General features: G+C 48.1%; 1 protein-coding gene and 1 long non-coding RNA gene across 3 annotated transcripts in view; both read left to right on the forward strand.

Moving 5' to 3' along the window:
* FSTL4 (follistatin like 4) overlaps window positions 1–27,655 on the forward strand; it is a 447,609-nt gene that overhangs the window by 151,243 nt on the left and 268,711 nt on the right. The gene's annotated exons all lie outside the window — the stretch shown is intronic.
* Window positions 245–4,191, forward strand: LOC123335086. Its single transcript, XR_006553394.2, has 2 exons — window positions 245–386; window positions 2,933–4,191. It is a non-coding gene; the product is annotated as an uncharacterized LOC123335086 (long non-coding RNA).

Consider the following 27,655-nt stretch of genomic DNA (forward strand, 5'->3'; position numbering starts at 1 on the left):
GCTGTGTGCAGCTCCGTGGCCTGCAGCATCGCACAGCCAGGCCATCCTGCAGTGGAGTTCAGATTCCCCTGCAGCCTCAGGGAGGGAACCAATAAATCATGAATGAATTTGAAATTATAGTTCCTTCTCTTAGCTTTCTTGTTTTTTTTTTTTCCCCCTTCTTTTTGTTCCTTCTGTACCTCCCCACCCTGGGAACAATGTTACAGAAAATTGTAGGTTGTAAATTCCACCCAGTGCATTTAGCTCCAGCCTGGCTAAGGTCTATGGAATGGCATCTCTCCAGGCCTATTTCACGGGACCTGTCAGCACTATGCAGACATCCGAAGAGCAAAAACAGGAAGTCTCCAGGATGGAAATGGAGCCAGAGGTGGGCAAAGGAGCAGAGGGTGGGTATCCTTTGGGCTCATCTCCACTTAGAACCTGTAGTGTCACGGGTTGGGTACAATTGGGGCCTTGTCCCTGTGCTGGGCCAGAGTGGGTGAAGGCGACCTCAGGTTTTGTTAACTTGTGCTAAAGCATTGTTTCTTTAAAGTAAAACTTTGTGTGATACTGTGTCTTGACCATTGATAAGTCTTTCTAGGGAACAAAGAAAGTTCCTCCTCTTGGTCCTAACTCAAAGTGTCAGTGCAACCAAGGGCCGTCGGCCTGATCAGGGGAAGCCCATCTCTGGGCCTCAGACAGTGTTTGGGAGGCAAGGAACCAGCTGGTCATCCACATTTGTAAGCTGAACTTGACTTCACAGCCAAAGGACTTCATTTCTACCCACTGGGACATTTGGTCTCTAGTATGCACATGTGTGTGTGAATGGTGTGCTCCAGATGTAAAGCAGAAGTCAAAGCTACAGATTGGCCTAGCGGAGCTCCCCTGAGGACCCCCAGGGTTATAATGAAATCCAGAAATCAGCTCTGAAAGCCTGATTCACTCAATGAAAAGCCTCAGGCTCTTTGCAGGAAATACCTAAGCTACTAAAGTCACTGTTCCCAGAACAGCCCCTACCACACCAAGGGCACCTGCAGGGCTTGCTGATGGCAAGACCCCAGGAGGGCTGGGGTCTGAGCAGAAGGGCTGGCTGACCAGGCCCTCCGAGGGCTTCCTTCCATAGCCTTTGGATGCTGCCCAGCCTCGAGACTCTCCTTCTTGCCCAGAGGGTGGGGGCCAGCATAGATGTTCACTGAGAAGGGACTGCCTGCCCAGGAAGCCCGGTCCACAGGCTGGAGGCTAGGAGTCTGGTCTATAGATCCATCACCTTTCTGATTTTCATCTTTTCACTTCTCTCCCAAGACCTTTAATATCATCTCATGCTATGGAAGCCTCCGTGGTCTGGTCTCTACCTGGAATAAGCCACCTCTGAGATTTTTCTCTGTTCTTGCTCTCTAGATTTCTTTCTGCCCTCAGCCTTTGCTGGTGAAGGCTGTATGCCTGACCCTTTCTAAAAGGGCGAACTTATTTGAAAAGGCAATCCATATAGGTTAAGAAATAGAATCAGTAAGGTGCATGTACGTACATGTTTAAAAATCAGTTTCTTTCATCTTTTGCTGTGTTAGCAATGGCAGCCGCAGTGCATCACCTCCACCCAGGGGCCATGGTGCCTGCCACACTCGTGTTCACTCTTTTAGGTTAAATACTCCCTGCCTATTGTTTTCTTAGGAAATAAAAACACTTCTCAGGGTACTATGCCTGGCATTTTAATATAATGAGTATATTCGTTCTTTGTAGCAGAAAAATGAGAACGTACCCAGGTGAAGAGCCTGGGAACGTGAAGAAAGTAAAAGGAGGGAGGGCCAAGTGGGGAACCTGCTGGACATGCCGTGGGCGCCTTTCTCTCTCCCCTTCCCCTCTTGTGCTGGATCTCTTGTTCACCTCTCCGCACTCCTCTCTTGGTATGGAGCCCACCACTCGGGCATTTAACAGCTCACATGGAGTGAGGCTGAGACCATGCCGAGCTCTGTGCTGCCAGAGTGAGGGTGAGCAGAGACGGGTCCTTTCCCCCGGTGCTCCAATCTGTGAAGGAGACAGGCAGCAGAGCAAAGGCCACGAGAAGGGCCCAGTGGTAGGACAGAGTCCTTTTCAGCTGACATGTCTTGGGGTCTCAGCGATGGCAGGCTCAGTCCAGCAGCCAAGGGACTGAGGACACTGAACAAAAGACTTGCCACCCCTGCCAGTGACTGGCAGACCGGGCGGCACCACAACAGTCAGGGGCCGGCCAGCAGGATACAGATGGCTGTTCATCATAAGCTGTGGCAGCTGCCTTGCCGGGACCTCCCCAGCTTCCCAGGCTCTATTCAGTGCCACCTCTGAGGGCAGAGGGAGTTTACTATCTTGCAAATGTTTCATATGTCCAAGTAGCCATCTGTCCTCTTTGTAAGTGTACCAACCCCAGTAGCTGCTGCTTTAAGTTCAAATTCAGGATTGAGGCTGGCATTCGTGGAGCTGGACGTGGAGGAAGGGATTTCATTGATGCCAACCCACCATTAAGGAGAAACCAAATCCAGTACCCTTTCAGATGGAGCTTGCCCAGGACGTCCTCACCAAGCTTCATTTTTAAAAGCTCTGCAACTTTACTTAGATGTATGTGTTTTTGCTTTCTAATCAGATTTTCACCAAACTGATATATCATTAAACCTTTGTTTTTACAATACATGCTTTATTGCAAAACCAATTCCAACAAAGTATTGTAGATGCAATGCAATTTTTATGTCTTAGTTGTTTTCTTTTTTGGTTGCTAGGGTACCAAACACTTTTGAGGAAGTAGCTTGATAGTATCTATAATATGGTGGTTTTCTGGATAAGAGATTGCATTATCCCCATGTAATATATTTGGGCAGACTGTATCCATCATGGCTCAGCTAGATAAATAAATTAAAACTCGCTGATTGAGGGAGAAATGTGATATTTCTCTTGCTAAGAGCGGTTTATGCTTCTCTTCTGACAGCTGCTGTGTTGACAGGATGCCTCATCTCTGCCCAACTTAGCTGTTTCCACTTCTTACAGAAGACAAAAGTGCTGCAGGGACTTTCAGAACTATGAGAATGCTGCCTCTGGGGTTGACGGCCTCCCCTACTCTGAGCCCCCAGCCCCTCAACCCAGCCCCTCTCCCATAGTCACAAGGGCCCCTACTGGGCACTGTGCTGCTCCACATGGTGGGCCCTGAGGGGACCATCCTTTGTCGCCTATGAGTGTGCTGTGGCTCCCAGCCATGGACTCAGGCTGGGAGACCGTGGAGAAGATCGCTGCTTCTTTCTCTCCCATCTGTTTCCCCAAGGAGGCAGGCTGGACTGGGCAAGGGTTAGGGTCAGCCCAGAGTCTGACCTGAATTGGGCTTTGATCCCCTAAGACAGCCCAGAGGAACTGGAGCACAGTCCCCTCTGTGAGGCCCCTACACCGGGCACAGCCAGGAGCTGCTCCCAGGGATGGATGCCATCGCCGGGGTGCAGGGGGAAGTGTGCATTCCAGAGTCCATCTAGTCGCAGCGCGTGACCTTGAAAAGTTATAATCCAACAACTGTATACAGTGAGGCCATGGGGATGAGGAGGAGAGGGTGGTATCAGTTGGGTCTTTAAGGAGTGTCTATTGCTGGGCTCACCTCACCTCTAACACTTCCCTCTCATGAATGAGACCTCCTTTCAGGAGAGAGAAAGACTGTGTGTTCTTTCTGCCTTCTCACTGCCATTGTTGTCATTGGATCAGGAGGAATTTGTTCATTCATTTGTTCATCCATCCATTCATTTTGGAGCGAGTATGTGCTCCGGGCGCTTTCATGGACACTGACATGTATCCAAGTTGGCAAGGCATTGTTTGTACCATCCCAACAAGTCCCTTCCCCTCTGCACCTTGGCTGCATCCCAGGGTTGTGGGAGCATTCAGTGACTCAGGGAGACACAGTGCAGAGTGAGCCTACTGTAGAGGATGCCTTCCCCGACCTGTGTGTTTCTGGCAGAGGTCAACAGAGCTGTGTTGTAGGTGGTCTCTCTGGGTGAGAGTACCGCCAGCTCACCTCGCTCAGCCCCCTGGGGCCCTTCTTTCCCAGTGAAAGACCACCAACCCCTTTTTTTCTGTGTCAGGTCTTAGAAGCTCAAAGTGGCAAAGCATTTCCACTGTTCCCTGTTGGAAAAGCCCCTCTCTGAATCCTTTCTGAGATGAACACCCCAAAACAATGTCAAAGTCCACAAAAGCTAAATAAATCCCTCCAAACTACCTGCAGAGGTAGTTGGAAGTGTGAGCAATTCTTGTGACAGTTAATTTAATGCTTTATCTATGGATCATTTCCCGTTCCTGGCACATTCATGGTTAAGATGGTAGTTTCTGTACCCAGACTGTGCCTGGGTTTAAATCCCAGCTGTGCGATTTTATAAGCTGAATAATCTTGGCCTAATTACTTAACTTTTCTCAGCCTCACCACCCTCGTCTGTAAAGCACGTGTAGTAGGAATAAGCACCTCACAAGGTAGCTGAGGATTAAGTGAGTTAATACAGAAACCTCTCAGAATAGTGCCTGGCACCCAGTAAAGCAGTGGGTGTGTTAGCCGTTGTTTGTGTTTCAGAAGGAATTTCCATTTAAATGAGAACTGTCTACAGAGATTGCCTGCACAGAAATCTCTTAGCTCAGGAAAATTTTCCCAGCTGTAGATCCCACTAAGTATTCTTTTGTTGTTTCCGTCTTGTTGTTTGGTGCAACACAGATACCTTTGTCATCTTTTAAAATCCAATTCTTTGGTTTGGTACTTGAGGGATAAGAGCAAAGGATGATGGAAACGGGGCAGTCTATATCTTCTTAGACAAGCTTCTTCCCAGGTAATCAGACAGGCCACTGAGACACTCAGCAGTGCTGCTCGAGCATTTATAAGGGGGCACTTGGCCCAACAGCTCGCCCTACAGACCGCTGACACCTCATCTCCCAGCAGCCTTGGTCTGCGAGGGTCGTGACCTCCCCAGTCACAGCTCTCAGCCCCGGTGGTTGTGCACACCCACAGGCTGTGCCCCGGCTGTGGTCCCCAGCGTGTGCTGTGGCTTCTAGGTGGAGATCAATGTGAGACTGGCCTGGAACCTGGGAGGTGTTGTCAGGGGCCACCTGTGACCTGCACTGTGCCCTCTGCAAGGTCAGGGGCTCCATTCTCTGTGCTCCCGCAGCTGATGCACAGAACACATGGAAGCCCCGGGTACTCCACAAGTCTGCCTCCCAGCCAAGCGTGGGCTTCTGGAGGAAGAGGGACTATGCTTTCTCTGTCTGCACCCGCAATGCCTCCTGAAACAGGGCAAGTGATGGGGCAGGCGGACAGTGGGCCAGGTGGTCCCCTCTGTGGCCACCTTGGTGCCCACAGCTCTTGGTGATCAAGCAGCACACCCTTTCCATGGTGAAGAGTTAGAGCAGTGTCATTGTCAAAGCAATAGAAAAGTCTGCTTTTTCTGCCTGCCTCCAGCAATTCTACTGCCTTCTGGATTGTGTCCAGGGCATCAGATCCCTTCCTTTGGGTCTCAGTTGTCTCGTCTGTGAGAGGGGTGCTCTTGCCTAGCACTGTTGTCCACAGCCCAGCCAGGGGCTCTGTCCACAGTTGTGTTTGAGCCCTGTCCCCCCTGCACTGCTGCTGACATTCTCAAGTGTTCTCTTTGTCTGTAGTAGGCCTCAAGAGATTTCTTGATTGGAATGGAAACACTAGTAGAAGGAGTCTGTGTACAGTACCTGCCTGCCCAGGTCAAGTCAACCTGCCCTTGAGGGTTTTGCGAAAACAGGGGCCAGGGACTGGGGGAGACTTCTTCTTCCAGGTTGCTCAGGCCCACAGCTGACTCTCCCCTTCCACGATCCCCTCCCTCCCTTTCCTCTGCCTCCTCCATCCTCAGCCCCTTCTTACTCCTCCCTCTAGCTCTCAGTCTCCCTCTCTGTCCCTCTGTTCCTCTCCCCTGCTGTCCCTCTCTCCTTCCTTCCTAATCCTTCTTCCTTCCTCCCTCCTTCCCTCTTCTCCCACATTTTCCCTCCACTTGGCCCAGGCCCACTGCCCTGCACACCAGTGTGAAGAGCCAGGCCACCTGGGAATGCCTGGAGTCCAGGTCTTGTCCAGCATGCACTAAGTGCTAGCCTGGCTGGCCTCACTGCTGGTTGGTCTGCAGCCCGCCCTCCCCTCCCCTGTGAATGCCCCAGATCCTTGATGGATGCAATCTGAAGAGGCGCTGTAGACCCCTGCGTCAAGTCAGCTGCTTGCGGCACCGAGATGACAGGTGTGATGTTTTCCTGGGGATGCTGAGCTGGGAAAAGCACCATCTCCCGTCGTAATGGAGCTAATGGCGTTCCGCTCAGGACAGCTGCACTTACATCTGGTGTTAAACCACCGTTATTTAAACTTTATGACGCGAGAGGATGCCAGCTCGTCCACTTGCAGCATATAAATTATGTCGATTGCTCATGCACTTTTTTTAACCCTGATTCTCCTGAATTATGAAAGAAGGACAAGACTGGTGATGGTTCTCAGGGCTCCCCTGAGCCCATGAGCTCAGTGTGCAGGAGCCTTTGCACAAGGTGTGTGCAGATGGCTAAGTGGAAGTGGTAGGGCTGGAGCCCCGGGCTCCCCCCACCACTGACTGGCCAGGATGGTGCAGTCCTGGCGGGGCCCCCAGCTCCGGAGGGAAGCCAGTATAGGGTGAAGCACTGGGGTAGTTCAGAGTGGAGCAAAGGCACAGCCCTCCTGCCTCCCAGGACTGCCCTGAGCTTCAGTGAGGTGCAGCGATGTTGAATGCGTGCTGTAGGGCGCACACACCAAGGGATCCAAGGAATGGGGGCTCAGGCACACCTCCCTGCCCGCCCCCCACCGACCCCATTCCTTTTTCAATGTTCGTCTGTATGCCTAAAGGCCACCATTAAAAGGTAATGTTCTGGGAGGGAAAACCTGTTCAAACGATTGTCAGAATTACCTCCCCAGTATGAATTAGTCAGTTGGCCATTAAACATCTGGGTGTGAATTAGTCAATTACCTGAAACACCGGTGGCAGCTGTGGTTTCAAAAGAGCACTGACTATTGGAACCTGAATTTAAATCCCTGTCTTATCCCCACCAGTGGGCGTCAAGCTGTCTTGTGCACCCTGATACCTGAAGTGTTTGTTCAGAACACAGGACATTCAGAGCCTGCACCCTGGGATCCTGAATGCCATTCAGGACACATTTTAACAAATGCTGCGGGAGGTCAGGGCCACCCTTGGAGAAATGCTGAAGAACATCTGACCTTGGGAGTCATTGGCCATCTCTGTCAGCTTCAGCCTCTGTCTCTAAGTGAAAGTGTTAGTCGCTCAGTCATGTCTGACTCTCTGCGACGCCATGGACTGTCACCCGCCAGGCTCCTCTGTCCATGGAATTCTCAGGGCAGGAATACTGGAGTGGGTTGCCTTGCCCTTCTCCAGGGAATCTTCCCAACCCAGGGATCAAACTCAGGTCTCCTGAATTATAGGCAGATTCTTTACTATGTGAGCCACCAGGGAAGATGAGGGTGTTTATGTGTCTCTGACCATGCCCTTGGGAGGAGACTGAGAAACACCAGCCTTTGGGGAAATATGTGGTGGTGGGGAGGCCCTGGTCTTGGATGTGACCCCACCGTCAGCCCCAGGGGCAGAGGAGTACTGACACTGTGTGTGCTGGGAGGGGCTGTGCTCAAGGGTGTGAGCACTGTGCTGCTATAGGGGCAGGAGTGACACCCAAGGGGACAGGCCAGCAGAGGCCTTCTGCACATGCTTCCCCAGCTTGTAGAGCAGGAAGCCAAGCGCCTGGTGTTCAGCTCTGGGTGCCTCTCCCCTTCAGACAGGTGGGCACCGGCCCAGTGCTCTCCCATGTCACTGAGGAAGGTCGTGTGCCTTGCAGAAGACAGAGGGTGCTGTGAGAAGGGTGGAAGCCGTGACTCTATTACGGAGTCGGAGTCGGAGTCGACAGGAACCATCAGCAGGGCAGCCCCGGGGAGAAAAGTGGCATATGGTATCAGCAGGGGCAAATGAGTGTGGTTTTATCTTCCCGCTACTTTATGATCACTGTTTGTGGAGAGTGCTTAATTTAAAGTGTCTTCTCGGCATCTCAAGTGTGAGCAAAGACTAAACACAGCTCCTTTCATGCAAATATATGAAACATGGTGTACTCGCACATGCAGACATGGGGTAGAAATAACAGTTTCCTCGTTGAAGTTATTTGAAATAAAGATCTTGCCATCTGTTCCAAGAAAAAAAAAAAAGAAAAGGGTGGTGGGGGGGAGTTCTGTTGAAAGATTAGGAAGTTTCCACCAGAATGGTAGAAACACGTAGCTTGCACTAAAATGATATATAAAAATAATAACCATGTGTACATGGTTGCTTTTTGTGTGTTTCTATGAGCTTCATCCAGTTTGAGCTGCAGGAATCTGGCCCTCCATCTTGCCTGGCATCTTGTCTTATCCCCTGTGCCAGCCAGGGTACTTCTCTTGAGCTCCAGGTTTGGAAATTTCCAGGAGATGCGTTTGGTCCTGCTTTGACACATCGAGTAAAGGTTCACCTTGGGAAAAGGCAGGATAGCACTATGGTTTAGTGGGGAACTTGGGCTCTAGGTGGCCCCACGTGGCCCTGAGAAAGTCCTTCCCTTGCTCTGTGCCTCGGTTTCCCCAACATGGGCTGGTGATGATGCTGACCCCATCAGCGAGGCTTGTCACGTGTTTAGCACCCAAGTCCTCCTGGTACCTTGGCCGTGACTGTTCCACCTCCTCCCTCCACCACACCCCCACCAACGTGGTGCACACATGCTGACTCCTTGGCGCAGGCAGAGGAGCTCAGCGTGAACTCTCTGGGATGGGCCCTGCAAAGTTAGAAGGAAATGAACCTTCGTAATAGAAGTAATTGGAGTCCTCGCTTCTCTCCACCCTACATGAGCTACTTGGTCATCCAAACCTGTATGCAATAGACCTGTGCTGTCCCAGCCACACCTCCTGACTCCTCTCTGCTGCTCCACAGCCTTATCACTGGTGGTCAGAGAACCCAGACAGTGAGGTCCAGGAGTGCCGGGAGGATGTGCCAGCCACGAAGCTGATGAGGACTGGACCCAGACAGAGGGAGGGCTCTGTTATTCCCAGACACGTTCTGCTTGGAAATGGGAAACCTTTGTTGAGGGCGCTGGGATGGGCAGGGCAGTGGGCAGGCCACAGAGAGAGGCCAGCTCCAGGGCTTCCCCTCATGGAAGGCCTGGAGGGGAAGGCCAGCATTGTGTGTTAGGGCCAGGCTGTCCTGATGCAGGGCGCCAGGAGATGGGGTGATAGGCATCATTCAGAAGAGGGAAGCAAACTTGAGAGGGGGGGGGATGTGGGCAGGGAGCCGGGGCACACAACAGCAGCAAGCTCAGCAACAGAAGAAGGCTGCGGAGTCTCGGTCAGGTTGTCGTCAGAACCTGCCTGTGGACGAGGGCTTGGGAGCCTTGATGGGCTACGGTGGCTCTGGGTGCCACTAGAGTAGGAGGAGCGAGGAAAGCCTCCTCAGGAGAAATGAAGGTCACGGCTGTAGGCATTTTTATGCCTTACAGTCAATCACTCAGAAGTCACTAGCCCTTGAGTTTATAAACCACATATAAACTCAGAGTATCCATTAAAAAGAGCCGCCGGGGGACACATGGTTTGCCTGGAACAGCACCCAGCCTGCCATCTGCTCCCACATGTAAATTATCTGTGTTTTATAACCTTTCAATGAAACTTGTTTAAAGAGGGTTGTCTTTTTTTTCTCCTTCTTCAGAAACTCAAGCATAAATTCAGAACTCAATTAAATAATCCCCCAACACCCTCTATTTTCATGCTACTGCACACTGGCAGGTGAGCTCTCAGGTCTGGGGGAAGAAAACCACAGCGAGGCACATTCCGTTCCCCCCCACCCGGCCCCCAGCACACGTGCTGGTCTCCCCTGGGAGGGAGCCGTCTGGCCCCACGAGCTGGTGTCTTAGATACTCTCCAGGTGGGGCTGACTGGCTGCTACGGGTGTACTTGGTCCCCAGGTATCCCTGGACAGAAGGGCCTGGCTGACACAGTGTGCCCCAGAGCTGTGCCAGACACCAGGGCAGGCAGAGCCAATGAGGTGGCAGCCACCCACAGGTGACTGGGGCGAGGCTGAACCTTCACAGAAGGCCCTTGTGGCTTGCGGGGTGGTGATCTGAGGGTGCACGCCTGCACCACACCTGAACAACCCCTTGGAGAGATCCTCAGCGGTGAGGCCTTGGGAGGTGGAAGCTGCCCTTCCCTTTCTCTGAGTTTTAAAGGTGGATGGTGCGTCCCATGTCAGAGGAAAGCCACTGCTGCTGCTAAGTCATTTCAGTCGTGTTCAGCTCTGTGCGACCCTATAGACAGCAGCTCACCAGGCTCCTCTGTCCCTGGGATTCTCCAGGCAAGAATACTGGAGTTGCCATTTCCTTCTCCAATGCATGCATGCATGCTAAGTCACTTCAGTTGTGTCCAATTCGGTGCGACCCCATGGATAGCAGCCCACCAGGCTCCTCTGTCCACAGGATTCTCTAGGCAAGAATACTGGAATGGGTTGCCATTTCCTTCTCCAAAGGAAAGCAGACTCACTGTTTAATTTGAATATGAAAAGTTAGTGGAATCAGAACCAGATCTGATGGCTGGGTCCTCGAATACAGTCTTTTGAGAGGAGCTACATGCCGGGCTCAGGGCCTATGCTTTCCTACCTGATGCCTGCCCTACCCTGGGCCCCCCTCCCTCTCTGCAGCTCTGCACCAAGCCCAGTGACCGTAGTGGGAGACAGTGAGGGTTGAAGGGGGACTACAGGCAATCAGGCATCGTGTCTCCTTCCTGGGGCCGCACAGTGGAGGCTGAGGAGGAGGATGCCATGGGCTTAGGGCAGTAGGGGAGGGACTGCTTGAGACCTCCACCCTGCCCAGTGGGAGGAACCCCTTCTTCACCTTCACCCCTGCCCAGTCCCGAGAGCCCCTAGATTAAAGAGAAGGGAAACAAGGCCCAGAGCTGCAGCCCACTGGTTCATGGCTGGCCAGGGCATAGACAGGGAAGTAGCTCGGGGCAGACAGTGGTCCAGCAAGAGAGAGAAAAATACAAGGGCATAGCACATACCATGCCCTGAGTTGGGCAGAGAGCGAGCTGAGTCCGTGCAGGAGTGGGAGCAGAGAACCAGAGTGATCCCCAAAGAGCGAGACCTGGCTGCACTCTGGCTGCCGGTGGGGCAGGTGCTGAGCACCTGGACTGCCGTCATTGGTGATAGTGGTAGAGAAGCAGACTGGCCGGTTTCACTCAGCACATCTAACCACCTGGGCAGTCCGCTGGGCAAGCCCTCCCATGGGGTCTGTCTCAGTCACTGGGGTTGCTGTAATAAAACACCACAGACCAAGCAGCTTGTAAGCAGCTGACCTTCACTTCTCATGCTCTGGAGCCTGGGAATCTAAGATCAGGGTGCCCATGTGTTCTGGCGAGGACCCTCTTCCGGTTGCTGACTGCCGACCTCTCACTGTGTGCTTATGTAGTGGAAGGAGTGGGGAGCTCTCTCGGGCCTCTTTTAGAAGGGCAGTAATTCTATTAATGAGAGCTGGGTGCGCGTGACCTAATTATGCACCCCCTCCAACACAAACCCCATCTCCTAATACCATCACCATGGGGGCTGTTTCAACATAGAAATTGGAGATGGGGTGGGAAGAGACACATTCAGACCATAGCAGGGGCCGTGGACAAGGAGGCATCTACCTATCTGTCTGTCTTAATGTTTTGCTCTTCCTTCCTTCCTTTCAGTTGTTGAGTCATTTAAGAAACACTCTAAGGAGCTGGGGAGGGAAGGCACCCTAGACAGACATGATTCCCCCTCCTCGTGCTCAGGCTGACAGCAGCAGCTCAACACAGCTGTCGGGAAGGAAGGAGGGGTGCTGTAGGAGCGTACAGCGGGAACCCTAATCCCCAAATGGAGATTTAGAAGGTGTCTCAGATGATGTGATGTTTAAACAGAAAGGCAAGAACAGGAGGCAGGGGGGCATTGTTCTCAGCAGAGGGAACAGATGTGCCAAAGCCGGGGCAGGGGAGTCTGGTACAGAATAGAGGCCTACTGTGGGCGGTGAAGTCTGACTGGAATGTGGTACAGGGGGCAGGGTCAGGTGGGGTTTCTCGTGAGGCTGGAGGATTCTGTGGGCAGGAATTGACCTACCAGTGCCAGGGCCCTCAGAACATCAGGCTGAACCCACAGAGGACCTGTCTCGGAGGGTTGGATGCCTTAACTAAGAGGATCCCAGGCACCACCAACCAACTCCCTTCCCCACCCCATAGCAGTCCAGACACTCCCATCTAAAGGATGGTGCCTGCCTGGTTTAAGAAGCAGACACAGTAGCAGAAGGGGTGGGGGACTCCCCAAAATATACATGAGTTGTCCCAACACCAGAAAGTGTAAGAAGTCTGTTCAGGCTTGGCTATTTAGAACATTTGCGCTTTCCTTTCCCAGATGGGAGTCCTTAAATGTTGCCATTTCTTCTTTAAGGCACATTAGAGGAATTGAACTCCCCTTATCACTTCCTTGCACCTGGAAGAATCTTAGATAGGAACAGTTGGATATTTTTGGACCTTGAGTGAATTTAAATTCCACATTTAGGCTCCACCACCCATGTTTGATTTCTAATTAGAATGTCACACTTACCTTATGAACACAAGGTGTTGTGCTGAAAACCTTCTGCAAGGGAGGTTGGGGATGTGTGGAAATAAATGTGGCCCATATGGAACAAGAATGATATTTCTGCAGGGGGATTTAGAGGTAATGATCTCTGATAAACTGAACCTTCAAAAGTATTCTTTAAAATCATTATATTTGACTTAATGTGCTTTGTTCACATTTAATAAGGTAGGCAGGGTACCTGTTGTTGCTTTAAAGAAGGTACAAAATATGCAATTATAGATGGCAAAAAGGTACAAATGTGTATGAAGCCTGGCACTATTGCCGGTATTGGGTCAATGGTATAATGTGACTTAGTCACTGAGTGGTTTTGTCCTGGCGACTAGGAACACCCAATTGAACCTATGTGACTCAGGAGAAAGGACATTGTTGAGGTCCTTTAATGGACCGAAACCTGGTGGTCTGGAGTCGATGATAAGAAAGTAAAGGAGAGAAAGAGGCTGATATTCCTTGGTTTACGCAGAAAGCCAATAAAGCCCCTGGTGCAGGGCTTGCCCTGTTCACGGAGGCCTCAGGTGCCCTCTCGATGGGGTGAAGGCACAGAACGCCTTCTCCAGAGGGTCTTAGAAGCCCGGGCAGGAAAGTGAACTCAGAGGGCCTCTGCGCTCCAAAGAAATAGCCTGAGAGAGAGAGAGAGAGAGAGAGAAAGAAATACACGGGGACCAGAGCTCTGATGGAGCAAAGGTGTTTTAATCAACATGGTGTGGGCATATATACTGTAGTTATTCTCAGCAAAGATAAAGATTAAAATTCCAGACTTACAAAACATAGGCGATCCATATTAAAGAGAGAGAAAGTTGTAAATAATCACTTTTACCATATGGTTCACAAGAAGGAAGAGGGTACTTATCACCATATAGAAAAACTAATGAAGGAAATGCCTGGATTCCTCAGCCCCCAAGAGAGGCTTGCCTCTCTTAATTCCTGAATATTCAGGAATTAATAAGGAGCAGAGAATTCCTGACAGATCCAAAACAGCACACAGGAAGCCTCCTGTTAAATGCTTCCTGACAGGACATGAATTTTGGGGTCCCTCCACTGAGGGTCATTGCACAGATGCCTCTGTGTCTTTTCCTTCTTACTTCCACCAGAGTTCAAGATGATATACCATCACATGGGAGCTTTTTAAAAAGTAAATCAAAGAATGACATCCCTGCTGTATTATATTGGTTTTACTAAACATGCTTCTATTGACTCTAGTTGAAAACAGATGAGGATTTTTTCCCTTTATTTGGATAAATAGAGATAGATAAAAAACATCAACATCATATCTCTCAAGAAAAGCTGCAGAAGAGGATGGTCAATAAAAATGGATCTGACACTATGCTTGTAGGGTACGGAGTTAGAGAAGGCGAGGTTCGGAAAAAGAACGAGACCGGCCCTTTACAGTAACGGGTCACCTTTAATGAGGCGAGAAAGGGCAACAGTCAGATTAGTGAGCTGCTGCACTAACCCAAGAAAAGAGTAAGTATATATAGGCATATATGTGGAAATCTACTGTCTTAAGGGGGCCTGTTCTTCTCCAAGGTTGTTCAGAGTAGTTATCTCTTAAATGGCTGGGGCAAGGAATTCTGGAGATCAGCCAGAGGCTGGACTGGCTGGGAGCTGGGCAAATCAATCTTAATGTCCATTTTTTTTTCTTCGGGTGGGAAAGTTCTTTGTTTTGCATAGAATGGTGGGGAGGACCCCCGAGGGGAATTTAAGTCCAGGGTATTTTGAGCTGTGTAACTTTCCTTCAGTGCTAGTCTAGACTAGTTAGCATCTTTTATTCCAGTGACTTAATGGTGCGGTATTGCAACTGTATAGTTAGCAACAAAGAAAAATGACTGGGAGCTGAAAGGGATGCCTGTGCTATCAATTTTTAGTCTTGTTGCATCTTCCTGTAAGCATATAGCGGGAGAAAGATAGCTGGGATCTTGTTACCCCATGGCACAGACATAGCTGTCCTTAGCCAGTGAGCCATTGGGAGGTTATTTGCCACCTCACATCATCCGGTGAGACTGTTCCATGGACATGCCTCCTGTGCCTCCTGGAGGGTGCTGCTGCATGGCCCTGCCTCTGTGTGCGTGGCTGGACTTGCTTGTTAACATTTCAGATCCAGGGAGTGGACCTCCTCTGGGTTCTACATGACAGAGAGGATGTCCCTGTCCCCATGGGCCCAGCTTTTCACCACCAGGGGGATGATGTCGGCAGCTGATGAGTTAACTGGCATGGCTGCCCATACCCACTCAGAGAGCATACCCACTATGCTCCATCCTTGAGCCCCTGTCCAAGACCTTGCCAGCCTGGACTGAAACCCATGCACAAGTGGACCCGGGCTGATGAGGTGAACAGAGGCCTTTACAGACAATGTTGTCAGTATGGTCAGCAGCCCAGCCACACGGGAGCATGCCTGTGGGAGGGTGGGAGGCAACACTGCAGGCCAGGAGCCAGCAGGTCTGCGTTCCCTGCTCCTACCCTTGCCACCAGCCATCCTCGTTCCCTAGTGTAAGTGACTCAGTTTTCTTTTGTTGGGTCCAGTATTCCTGTCTGTCACAGATGCTGGCCTCAGGCCTCTGCTCAGCTCTTCATCCCTTGCCCTGTCCTCTGCAGTGATGGATCAGCCCCCTGTGACCCTCTCTCTCTGAAGCTACATATCTTCACCAAACAGCTCTTGGCCACTGCAGTGGACATCACCAATGCCCTGCCCTTGGCCCCAGTTCTCACTGTTTCCGACACATTGAAGGTGTCTCCTGCTGCTTCTCCATGGGCCTTTCCCTGGCTGCCAGAATGTGCTCCATTAGAGCCCAGGGCAGGCCAGGAGGGCCGGGGCACTAATGTTCCTAGGAGCAACCTTCCGCCAATGGCAAATGAGAGTTGACGGATTGGTAGCAGCTCTGCACCCTCAGGTGGGATCATGTTCTCCCTCCATCACCTAGAGGGGCCTGCCCAGCAGGGGTGAACCCCAGTTGCCCATGGCAATAACCCGCTCATTCATATACTCTGTGCTGGCTTCTGTCTCTTGTTAATTTCCCTAACCCCTACCAGTGCTTCCAGGGATCACCTCCACAAAACTACTTGTACTCAGATCCTTGACTCATGGTCTGCTTCTGGGAACCACACCGTGAAGGAACCAGTTACCCCAATGCATTCCCTGTGTGGTGCAGGCCCTGATTTGGGGAGTGTTTCTTTCCTTCTCATTGCCATCATCTGGAACAGGGCTGACCTTGTCACAGAGACAGAAGGTGCAGGCCAAAAGGGAGTTCACCTGTGCACACATCTAGCCATGAGGACACACGCCCCTCTCTGTAGTGCCACGATGGGCACAGCAGAGGTGCAGTGAAATGAGGAGTGAGGCCTGGACCCCCATCTTCAGGCCCGGCCTTGGCTGGATCTCCTCTGCAACCTCCACTGTCTTCTCCTTCCTCCAAGCTCTCAGAGGTTGTGTCTGTGAACCAGGCAACTGTCCTGATGCTGCCTTCCCCACCACTCGGAGAACCATTACAGTGTTGGCACATCCATCTGGATCACCAGTGTCCTGCAAGTGATAAGCTGAGGCCAGCACTGGTGACTCCCTAGATGGAGCTGATGTCTCAGTTCAGCCAGGCATTGCCGTGAGCAGCTTGTTGACCAGGCAGGTGGAAGGGCTCTGTGCAGTCCCAGACCCTGGAGGCTGAGTGATTAGGGCGACACATGGGCCTGTGGAGCAGCCACCAGCAGACTTTGATTCTCTCCAGAAGCAAGTGCCTTGAAGTCCAAACCCCTCCCAAGATGGGCCTGGGGGATATTGTAAAGCACCCTTGAGCCGCTCACAGCCACCAAGGCAGATGGATCTTGTTTCTGTGCCCCCAGCATGCTCCCAAGGGTCCCTGCCCCTTGCCAACACTTAAGAGCTATTTAGTGAATGGAGGTACCCCTGGTGTCCAGAGCTTGTCCTGTGCCACCTGCCAGGCTGAACCCATCTCCTGCCAGGGCCAGAGCCTTGCAGCAAACTTGTTCTTCCTTTCCCTTCTCCCACCCTATCTGTCCCGCTACCCAAGAAGCTCTGCTCCCCAAGGACCATCAGTCCTTGGAATGACTGAACAAGTGGTCTTGCTTATAACAGATAGATCAACATCTAACTCCTCCCAGGGGTCTGAGCCCTAATCCCTGTGATTAAGGGAGTGAATTCCTAATGAAAGAATGCCCACCACTGATGGTGCTGGACTGGGCTGTGGGTGGTGAGGGCCAAGCACGTGAATACCCTTGAGCTTGCCCCCTTCAGCAAGGCCTTCCACATGGCATGGCCTGGCCTGCCCTGCCCATGTGCACTCTGGCCTGCCACACCACTGGGCACAGACTGTCTTTGGCCAGTGGCGCCATCTCTGCAGTCATAGATACCAGTGTTAGAACTGAATCACCTCTCATCCTAGACCGTGTTTCAGAGAGGAGGAGGAAAGGGACTTTCCCTTGGTGGCCCGTGTGTCAGTGCCTGGATTCCTGATGCAAGAGAGAGGGGGTGCTCTGCTTCCCTTAACTTGTAACTCCTGGTAACCCTAAGCTATTTCTTTTTAGCCATGGAAAGGACAGTCAACATCCCACCTGACATCAGGGTGAAAATATTTAACCTGTGGTATCAGTTGTATGTCTCACCCAGAGCCCTGAAATAACTTGTACTGATTTAGGTCCTGTTCATCTTCTGCAGCTGAGGTAGTTGATTTGCGTGTGGTTTTTTCCCTCATAATGTTGTTCTCATGAGGTGTGAGCCCCATTGTCAGGACAGTCAGGATAATGAATTTGCAGTTCTGCCTTTCCTGGAAATTTTCCTTAGTCAGACTCCCTCTGTGTTCCTCACTCATCCCATGTTTGTGACGCTATGAAGGCAAAGATTCTGCAGTTCCTCCATGTCTGCCTCTTTCCCCCACTGCCGTGTCTGTTTCTCCACATCATCTTAGTGACTTGTATGTGTGTCCCTGACTGCAGGGACTCCACAGATTCATTTCTGTTTATAAACTCTAATATATTTCATTCCACCAATGTGATATATTCTCTTTCTGATCGATACTGCCTAACCCAAAAACATATCCTGGAAACGGTTTTGAAATATATACACATACAAAAATTCTACTGGCATCCTGGAAGAAAAATCCGAACAACTCATGAGTTCTTGTCTATAAATACTGAATGCCAGAAAATTCTGGAGCAGTAGTTAGGGATTTTGGAGGACAAATGATGATCTAAGACTTTTGTTCCCTGCCTAAATGTTGTTAATGTGAGAAGGTAAGAGAAAGACATTCTTACATATGTAAGAGTTCAAAAGCATATAACCTCTCCCTGCTTTTTTAATACCACACATTTGATAAATGCATCAAAAAAAATCCAGAAAAAAATTGTGTCATAAAAGAATGGGCCATGAGATTCCAAATGAGTTATAGAATTGAGTGTATATAATCAGAGTAATATAGAAAAACTCATTAATAATAAAGAGAAAGAGGGAAGGAAAGGAAAGAGGGAAAGAGGAAGGGAAGAGAAGGAAGGAAAGGAAGAAGGAAAGAAAGAAAAAAGGAAAACTTGACCTCTGGAGCTGAAAAAATGGAAAAATAATAATACAAAGAAAAGGACAAAGCAAGGAAACACTAGTCATAGAAATAATGGAAGAGTGACTTTAAAAGAATAGCTTCCCACTGAAAAGGCAGACTCCTAAATCAACTCAACCCCTCCCATAACCTGACTGTATACAATTTACATTAAATGTTGGCTGATACGTATTCTTTCCTCAGGCGCTCATCTTGGAGATTGTCCTAGATGATCTTCCCTTCTGACTCCATATTCTTAAGTGTCCTCACCCACGCTCAGAGTTTCAGGTGCCACACAGTGTGGTGACTCGACCTTATAACTCTTACTCAGACCTCTGCTCAGACATCCAGGCCCTTAAGTCCAGCTTCCTCCTTGGCACCCACACTTTAGTATCTCACAGGCAACTCAAACTCCTAATGTTCATATTGAAAATTATGGTCTTTGCCCGTCACCAACCCTGCTGCCAGAACAAAAACAAAACACTTCTCAACCAGCATTCATACTCAGTAAATGATACCACCATCCATGCATTTACAGAAGCCAACAATCTGGGAGCCATCTCCATACCTCTTTCTCCTGTAACTATCCAATCCAGTCCCTCACGGTATCTGTTCAGCTCTACATCCTACATGTGTCTCCATCCACTTCTTCCCATCTCCACTACAACTACTCTGACTCAAAGTATAGTTATTTCTTAACAAGATTCTCATAATCACATCCTAACCAATCTCCTTATATCCCCTCTTCTTCTCCTGAAGCTATTTTCTACCCAGATATCAGAGTGACCTCAAGATGCAATTGGTAATTATGTCAGTGTTTAACAACCAGCTCTCCAAGGGTGAGAGCCCTGATACGTAGCATTTGCCAATATCTGTGGTGTAAATACTAACACCATGGATGGCTATTTATTTGGCTGCACCAGGTTTTATTGCATCATATGGGATCGTTGATGTTCATTGTGGCATGTGGGATCTTTTTGTTGTGGCATGCAAACACTTACTTGTGGCATGTGAGGTCTAGTTCCCTGACCAGGGATCAAAGTAGGGCCTCCTGCGTTGGGAGCATGGCGTCTTAGCCACCGGACCACCAGGGAAGTCCCCATGGGTAATTTCAAGTGACTGGTTCAGTGCTATCACCGAACACAGAGTTGGCATGAGAGATGCCCAGTTCTGCTCTTGCGTGCACATGTCTGCAGCACGTCTCTGCCTGTAAATCCTCTACTTTAAACCTTTGAATGACTTTTCATTGCTTCTAAAATGAATGCTCAAATCCTCAGCAGAATCTAAAAGAGGCTTCATGATCATACGCCACTGACCTTTCCAACCTCAACCCATACCATATTCTCCTGGTACTCTTCACCTGGGCCCACTTTCTGGCAACAAGCTCGTTCATGTCACACCATCACCATCTGTCTGGCATGCTTCCAGTGCCCCCACTCCATCTGGTTAATGAAACATCCTTTAGAGCTGAGCCTAAATGTTTCTTCTACATGAGCTCTCCTCCAAGTTCAATGACATCATTCCATCATAAACTTTTCTATCACTTAGTAGTTCACGCTGCCCTCTACCATAAAATACAGTAATCAGAATTAGGCAAATTAAAATTTATTACCATTGTAAATTCACATATGCTTATATGTATACTTACTATACAGTTCAATGGATCAATGTCTAGCTTTCATATTGCAGTTTAATTTCTATGAAGGTGAGTGCCATATTTATTTTATGATCATCATTGTATTCCTTAGTGCCTAACACTTGGCACATTGGAAGGACTCCATACATTTTTTGATGAATGAGACAATGAAAACATATACAATTAAAATCAAATGGCACAAGGAGGTTAAAGGAAGGAGAGTGGGAAAGTATCCATTAGTCAAAAACACAAAGGAAAGGTAGCAATTTTATAGACAAAGTAGAATTCAAGGTAAAAGCATTAAATGAGAAAAAGGAGGTTGTTGTATGGTGATAAAATCTATAAAGAAGATGCAGTGGTCAAGGAGCTTCATGTACCAAATAACATCAACTGTTACTGTTAGAAATAGAAGGAAAAACAAGAGTTGTGGTGTGAGGCTTTGACATACCAATAGAATTGAATATAAGGGCCAGCAACAAACCTTAGAACACAGAACATTAACATAAAGACGGTATTTAAGTGCTGTGAGAAAGGCATTTAGGTACTATTTCTACATGTTGCTAGGACAACTAAGCAAGTGTTTGTTTTTAAAAATTGAATTTGCTTCATAATTCGTTAGATAAAATGGCTCTCCTAAAGCTTGTCCCAAAACACTCTTACAGGTTAGTAATAATCATAATAGGAAAGGAGAAACATTATGTTAAGCCAAGGTAAGCACATTTCTTTATTGCAGACTTTTCAAAATCTCTGTTGCTACTGTGAACTAGATAATTTCAAGACAGAACTTTACTGTTCAGAATTTCTTGACCACAGAACATTTGATGAGACTGATGTTTCATGTTCTGCAGAAACCACTTGGGAAATGGTAGCTTAAGAACTAAACAAAATCTTATTGGGTTGGCCAAAAAGTTCCTTTGGGTTTGTTGTTTTTTTAAAAAAAAACAACACCTGAATGAACTTTTTGGCCCACCCAATCAATTCAGTTCAGTTGCTCAGCTGTGTCTGACTCTTTGCAACCCCATGGACTGTAGCACTCCAGGCTTCCCTGTCCATCACCAACTCCCGGAGCTTGTTCAAACTCACGTCCATTGAATTGGTGATGCCATCCAACCATCTCATCCTCTGTCATCCCCTTCTCCTCCTGCCTTCAATCTTTCCCAGCATAAGGGTCTTTTCAAATGAGTCAGTTCTTCACATCAGGTGGCCAAAGTATTGGAGATTCAGCTTCAATATCAGACCTTCCAATGAATATTCAGGAATGATTCCCTTTAGGATTGACTGGTTGGATCTCCTTACAGTCCAAGGGACTCTCAAGAATCTTCTCCAACTCCACAGTTCAAAAGCATCAATACTTCAGCACTCAGCTTTCTTTATGGTCCAACTCTCACATCCACACATGACTACTGGAAAAACTGTAGCTTTGACTAGACAGAGCTTTGTCAGCAAAGTAATGTCTCTGCTTTTTAATATGCTGTCTAGGTCCCTGATAGTTCAGCTGGTAAAGAATCTGCCTGTAATGCAGTAGAGCCTGGTTTGATCCCTGAATTAGGAAGATACTCTGGAGGGGGGATAGACTACCCACTCCTGTATTCTCAGGCTTCCCTTGTGGCTCAGCTGGTAAAGAATCCACCTGCAATGTGGGAGACCTGCGTTGGGAAGATCCCCTGGAGAAGGGAAAGGCTACCCACTCCAGTATTCTGACCAACCCAATAAAAGGCCTCAAATAAATATACACAGATATTTATATGCCTTTATCCAGGTGAATAAGGCTTTCCTAAACCAAACAAGAAAGGAGGACACAATTAAGGAAGCAGTTGATATATTTGATGACATAAAATCTTTAGGCTTCTAAATATCATAAAGCCAATGAAAAACTGAAGGGGGGAAAAGTAGTTGGCATTAGGAATGACTTTACAATATAAAGAGTTTTTAGTAATCAATAAAAAAAAAAAGATTGCCATCTAAATAGCCTGGTTGGTGAAGAGCAGGAATGGAAAGTACATGTACACACACGCTCATGTTCACTTGCATCCAGCAAATATGCATGATGGTTAAATATTAGAAAGATGCTTAACTTGTAATCAAAAAAGGTAAGTTAAAACAGCATAATATATTATTTTGGCTATTAAGTTGGCCACTTTTAATGATAAAATTCAATTCCAGTTAGGTAAAGTAAAGCAGGCACTATCATATACAGCCAGTGGAAATATGAAATGATATCACCTCTCTTGTTAGTGATTTGGCAGTACCCATTCATCAAGTCTCTTTTTCAAAATGCCTTTGATTCGGTAATCCTGCTTCGGGCAATTTATCGCAAGGAAAAAAAGTTAGAGATTGCCTAAAGATTTATGTACACGGATGTTTACTGTAGCCTTGTTTATAATAGCGGAAATATTGGAAGCAGCCCAAATGTCAAGCAGTGATTGGTTGAAGAAATTATGGTATGCCCTACATGATGAGATATTATGCAGTCATTAAAAAAAATATGACTTACAGAAATATTCACAAAAAGAACATTAAGTTGAAAAGCATGGTGTAAAACTATATCCAGAATCCAATTTTATAAAAATGCATATGTATGTTTATGTAACTGGAAAATACTAGGGTAAAGTATTCTAAAATGTTGAGTTATTCTCTCTGAAACACATTGCATTTATTTTATAACCATCCCCCACACCTCTACATGTAATCCATCAACCAAGTCTTATCAACCTGACTGCCAAAGCATTTCCCGAGTCTTGTCAACTTCCTCGATCCCCAGCACTGTGCCCTGGTCAGAACCACCACCATCTTTCACCTTGACCAACACAGCAGCCTCTCACTGGTGTCCCTCCCTCCCCCTTTGCCCTGTTATAGGCCAATCCAGAGTAATTTGTTTCTAATGTAAATTGGATCACAATGAAGTGAAGTGAAGTGAATGTCTGACTCTTTGCGACCCCGTGGACTGTAGCCCACCAGGCTCCACCATCCCTGGGATTCTCCAGGCAAGAACACTGGAGTGGGTTGCCATTTCCTTCTCCAGGGGATCTTCAATACCTCCTGCTTAAAACCCTCCAGGGTTTTCCCATTGTACCTTGAGTAAGATCCCAAGCTCTTTCTTTTGCCAGGGCCCGGAGGCCCCCAGAGATCCCGGGAAGCCCATGTGACCTCATCTCCAGCTGCCCCCTCCTCCCACGCTGCTGAGGCCTCTCCCTCAGGGGAGCTAGCCTTGACCTGGCTCCAGTCTCCTTCTGCCTGGGATGTTTCGCCTGTCCTTTCCATCTGGTTGATTCCCTCCTGTCATGTCTAAGCTTACATGTAACCTGCTCTGAGATGCCTCCTGATCAAATCAAAGTATTTTAATCTCTGCATAGCATTCATTACCATCTGTTTTTTTTCTTATGTGTCTACTTCTTTGTGTATTGTCTACACTTGCCCCACTAGACTATAAACCCCATCACAGCTTGCTGTATTCATTTATAACCTTGCCTTAGTAGACAATAAGTGCTAGCTGACTGCGTGAACTAGTAAGTGAAACTAAAAATGTTTCATTAAAGCTGGAAAAGTTAAATCACGATAGGCTACTTGACCAACAATCTTAAAAAAAAAAAAAAATAGGTAACCTGCAGGTTGGAGGGGGTATCCCACCCTCATGTGGATGCCCTACTGCCAGAGTGTTGTAGGAAATCCCTCCCTCTGTTAACCTCCCAGACCAGAAAATGATATTAATGTGGGTGGGCAGGTGGAATGGATTTGCAGTTTCCCCCGCTTCACAAACAAATAACACTATTAGGCTTTTGTCGGTCTCCAGGGAACTCGCCCAGGTTTTGGTGAATTCCAATGAGCTCCAGTTTGAATCATACAAGATTTCACCTCTGGCTTTCAATTCACTGAAAGAGAGAGCAGCTTCGATATTTGTTTGCCTCACAACTCTAGGAATTTCTCTTTCCCAACGTGATAGCCTGAGAAGTAAAGAACTTAGTGGAGCCACTCTTTAATGGGACAGGACCCAAAGAGCATTTTCTGCTCTTTGTAAGCCATTCCTGAGGGCTGCTGTTGAGAACTGGACCATGGCCTCACACGGCGAGGCACTAGAGCGTTTGTCATGTTGCTGCGGAATAAATTTGAATTAAGTTTGATCCGAGGCTGCTGTATGGACATGTTAATAGATCACTTAACTAGTAAGTGGGCTTAGCCACCCAGCACCTCTTCCCATAGAGGCTTCTACTCAGCATTGGAGTATGAGATCTTTAAGAGACAGATTTCTGCCTATTTTGTTCCCTGCTAAATCCCCTGTGCCTAAAACATCACATGCACCTCATGGATACTTACTAATTAATGTCAAATGAGTTAATAAATGAGTGATGGTATTTGCCCCCACTTACTGGGCACTTCCTGTGTGCCTTGCCTGGCTCAATTCACTTAGCAACTTGAGCTTAATCCTCACACCACCCCCACAAGTGGGTTTTGCAGAGGAGAACTTGATGTTAGGTGCTACAGATCTCTCATGCAGCAAGTGTCTCTTAGAAAGTTAGGGTTAACTTCCTTTGTAGGGTCCTGTCTAATCGTCATATTGAATAGATAGTGTGGGAGAGTCAGGCATGGTGGTGGTGGTGGTAATGGTAAGGAGAACCTTCCTCCACATGTTTAGAGAGGCATTGTGATATACAAAAAAGCCACTGGCCAGGGAATTGTCATCTCTGGGTTCAAATTCCATTTTCTGTGTAAACCAGTATGAACTGGGACAAATCACAACCTCCCTGAATCTCGGTTTCCTCATATGTTAAAATACATATATACACATGTGGTATAAAATGAAACCAGCCTTGTCCAGCTCACATGGGCTATAGTGAGGCACCAGTGAGAGAACAGACATGATCGGATGCCTGTCAAGCCCTTTGCTCGTTGAGTCAACTCTTAATAAGGTAGATTCATCAGTGTTTGGCCCAGTTCATGGGGGTTTGGTAGCAGTTATTGAGTACTTGGGGAAATTTTGCATCTAAATGAATTATTCCACATAAAATGTTTCTGGATATCTTGCACATAGTAAGCACTCCATAATACTAATTTTACTATTGTGTTACTGGAAAAACCTCCAAAGACTCTTGTTAGGCTCTGAACCATTTTTATCTATATCCAGGGGAGGCCAGTGAGTTTGACTTTGTGTGATACATTATTTATAGTGGTGTAACATCACTTCATGGAAAATAGATGGGGAAACAGTGGAAACAGTGTCAGACTTTATTTTGGGGGGCTCCAAAATCATTGCAGATGGTGATTGCAGCCATGAAATTAAAAGACGCTTACTCCTTGGAAGGAAAGTTTTGACCAACCTAGATAGCATATTCAAAAGCAGAGACATTACTTTGCCAACAAAGGTCTGTCTAGTCAAGGCTATGGTTTTTCCAGTGGTCATGTATGGAGGTGAGAGTTGAACTGTGAAGAAAGCTGAGTGCCGAAGAATTGATGCTTTTGAACTGTGGTGTTGGAGAAGACTCTTGAGAGTCCCTTGGACTGCAAGGAGATCCAACCAGTCCATCCTAAAGGAGATGAGTCCTGGGTGTTCATTGGAAGGACTGATGCTGAAGCTGAAACTCCAGTACTTTGGCCACCTCATTGCTAAGAGTTGACTCATTGGAAAAAACCCTGATGCTGGGAGGGATTGGGGGCAGGAGGAGAAGGGGACGACAAAGGATGAGATGTCTGGATGGCATCACTGACCCGATGGACATGAGTTTGGGTAAACTCCGGGAGCTGATGGACAGGGAGGCCTGGCGTGCTGCAGTTCAGGGGGTCGCAAAGAGTTGGACACGACTGAGCAACTAAACTGAACAAGTTACCCCCAAACTTAGCAACTTAAAAGCAACCACCTTTGTATTATATCTCATGACTGCATGTAGAATTTGGCAAAGGTTCAGCTGAGTGCTTCTTTTCTCTGCTTCAGTGCAGTGTTAGGGCTACTCAGTGGTACCCACAGGCTGGCTGGGCTGTCGTTGAGGGTCCCAGCCCATGTCACTCACATGTCTGGCACTTTGGCAGGGTCGGCTGCACTCCTCTTCTCCTCCCATGGAGTTTTAGATTATTTCCATAAGTCTGTTCTGCAAGATAATGAGAACTCTAAGGTGGTGGCCTGGGGCTCCAAGAGTGAGTGTTCCAAGACACTCCTGTGGAACAAACAAGGCTTGTAAGCCTCAGAAGTCCGAGGTATGGCTGTCACATTCTAATAGTCAAGCAAGTCACTCGGGACAGACCAGATGCGGGAAGAGGGGAATTAAGAGTCTGCCTCTGAGAGGCACTGGAGACTTGTTGCCTTCATCTACCACAGTGTAACTCATACCTGTCGGTAGTATCTGCCTGCAGTGATGTGAGGGAGGAAGAAGAAGGCCACCCATGGGTTCGGTGGGCAAGAGAGGGGTGATTCCCATTGTCTGCCTTTGGAGCTGGGGCATGAGTGCCCCGTATTTGCCATCTCTGACTTGGACCTTTCTCCCTCAGAATGTGTGCCTAGCCCCCTCTCTCTCTGTTACCCTCTTTTCTTCCCATCAGCATATTATCCTGACTGTATTTAGCTATTGCCTACCACACAGTAGATTCCATACATTTGTAGGTAATTTGATTGCTCATCACTTTGCAGGAACAGTGGGGCCTTAGATCTGTGCTGGGGATTCATTCCTTTATCAGGTACCCCTTTTCTCTAAGCTTTGTCTGTGCTTCTTAAGGCCTCGGCCACTCTCTATAGCTTTACCAAGCCACAGTTGAGCAAGGCCAGCCAACCCTCTCTATATCTAATTGAGGGTGTGTCCTTCAAGAAACGTTGAGAAACATAAATGATTGTGTTACTTCTAACTATACCAAGTAGACTCATGTCAAAACACAAAGTAGAAATTTGTGGGAGAGAGGAAGAGAAGAAAGGAGGAAGCTTATTATTTTGGAAAGCTATATTCCACTCTTTTGTTCTGTAGAGTAAGATTTTGACATAAAGAATTTGGCTGAAACAACACACGCAGTGAGCTAAGGCATGCCTGAGCAGTTATTCCTCCACTTCTTTCGTGAGCTCATGAATGCATCTGTAACCAAACACATAAGGGCTCTGACTTGTCCATTGCTCTCCCAAGTCCTGCTGAGATGACAGTGATGAACTGGAGACTTTATATTTATTACCATAGCAACAAGCATCACCATCCCAGGGCCACTCCCTGAAACCTTTGCAAATGCCGCTTTCCCATTAAGCCCAACCCCTGGGAGATAGTGGAGTGTTGGCAGAAGCAGCAAGACCCACCCCAGAGGCACTGCGGCTGGAGCAAGACTAGGCTTCAGAGGAAGCCTGTCCAGCTTCCCGTACCTCGGAACAGCAGCGGGGAAAAGACAATTAACTCAATCAACTTTTCTCCAGTTGTTTTTTTCTCTTGTGAAGTTTGCCCCTAGTGTGAAAAATCTTACTTTCAACTTAGGTCCCACACCCAGGCAGCTTTACATCTAGAATTTGGAAATTGTCTGGATAAGGAAAAATTGCATCTCACATTTCCCAAATGCTTTGTGCATCTTGGGGCCACCCAGCCTTTCTCAAGCACTAATTATGAGCATTTGTTTACAGCTCATGTCTCAAATGCTGATGCTATGCAGTGTATGTCTGTGACCAGTGACCTGCCATTAATCAATAATCAGAGATCTGAAAACAGGAGTATGTGAACTATGGTACAGGCTCAATTAACCTGAAAAGGGAAGGGAGGGACCTTATGTTCTCACTGAGTTACATCTTGGTGTGGTGTGTGCTGGTGGATTCTGGGAGGTTGCTGAGGGAGCATGACCACAGGCTGAGAGTCTGTGCCTTACAGGGAATGGGTCCTAAGCTTATCCTG

This window comes from Bubalus bubalis, chromosome 9 (genome assembly GCF_019923935.1).
Source record: "Bubalus bubalis isolate 160015118507 breed Murrah chromosome 9, NDDB_SH_1, whole genome shotgun sequence".
Classification (NCBI taxonomy): Eukaryota; Metazoa; Chordata; class Mammalia; order Artiodactyla; family Bovidae; genus Bubalus; species Bubalus bubalis.